At 70.9% G+C, this 1078-nt stretch overlaps 1 protein-coding gene across 1 annotated transcript in view; it reads right to left on the reverse strand.

Annotated features, from left to right (window-relative positions):
- LOC121356101 (myeloid-associated differentiation marker-like) overlaps positions 1-1064 on the reverse strand; it is a gene marked incomplete at its 3' end in the record, with an annotated part of 2292 nt that extends 1228 nt beyond the window's left edge. Inside the window, exon 1 of the mRNA XM_041472192.1 lies at positions 360-1064. The remainder of the gene's footprint in view (positions 1-359) is intronic.
- Positions 1065-1078: the final 14 nt, after the last annotated feature.

Here is a 1078-nt window from a genome sequence, read left to right on the forward strand (position 1 = left end):
AGCTTTGGGGGGGCTGGAAGGAGGGAAGGAAGTTGGGGGTTAGGGGGGATTCCCTGCACTGGGGGCATCCCAGGAATGCTGGGGTTCACCCCGGGGGTCTGGGGGGTCCCGGGCACGCAGGGGGTGGGGGCGGTCAGGGCTGTGCCCATATAAGGTTTGGAGAATCTCCTTCCTTCCTCCCCCCCCCTCATCCTGGGGTCGCCCCGCCCCCCCCGGGCGCTGGCTGCATCCTGTGGGTGATGGGGGGGGGGGAGTCCCCAGGGTCCGGGGGAGACCCCCGAGGGGCAGAGGAGACCCCCGAGGGTCCGGGAGAGGGGGCACCCCAGGATCCCCCATCTTGTGTCAGCCCCGGCACTCACCCGGGTGGGTTCGGGTTGTTCCGGAGGAGTTTTGGGGGGCTCGGTTCGGGTCCTTATGGACGGGACGGTCCCGGTTCGGCTCCCCTCCGGGCGGGTTGGGGTTCCTTAGCACGGGACGCTGCCGGTTCGGGTGTTTCGGGACGGTTCGGGTTTCTCCGAAGCGGTTTTGCTCCTCCCGGCACGGCTTCCCTCAGGCGGGTCCGAGTTCCCTCAGGCGGGTCCGGCTCCCCTCAGGAGGGTCCGAGTTCCCTCGGGTAGGTTCGGGTCTCCCCGGACAGCTTCGGGTCCTTGTTCGGGGGCCCCCCGGGCGGGTTCGGATCCCTCCGGGAGTGTTCGGGTCCCGCTTCGAGTCCAAGTTCGGGTGTCTCCGGAGCGCTTCGGCTCCTCGCGGTTCGGGACGCTGCCGGTTCGGGTGTTTCCGGACTGGTTCGGCTCCTCCCGGTTCGGGTCCCTCGGGCGGGTTCGGGTCCCCTCGGGCGGGTTCGGGTCTCTCCGCCGGGCCGGTCCCAGCCGTGTCACTCCGGGCGGTGCCCACCGGGGCGTGGCCAGAAGTGTGACGTCAGGGGGTCCCGGACAATGACGTCAGGGCATCACCACGAAGGGGGGGGGCTCTGGAGGGTCCCTGGGGTGTCCCCAGATGGGGGAGGGGCACCCACGTGTGACCCCAGCCCGTGGGTGGGTGACACGGGGGACAAAGGGCGGCGCCCCCACCCCTCCCC

The sequence above is a fragment of the Pyrgilauda ruficollis genome, unplaced genomic scaffold (assembly GCF_017590135.1).
Source record: "Pyrgilauda ruficollis isolate IOZ18807 unplaced genomic scaffold, ASM1759013v1 scaffold2815, whole genome shotgun sequence".
NCBI classification, from domain to species: domain Eukaryota; kingdom Metazoa; phylum Chordata; class Aves; order Passeriformes; family Passeridae; genus Pyrgilauda; species Pyrgilauda ruficollis.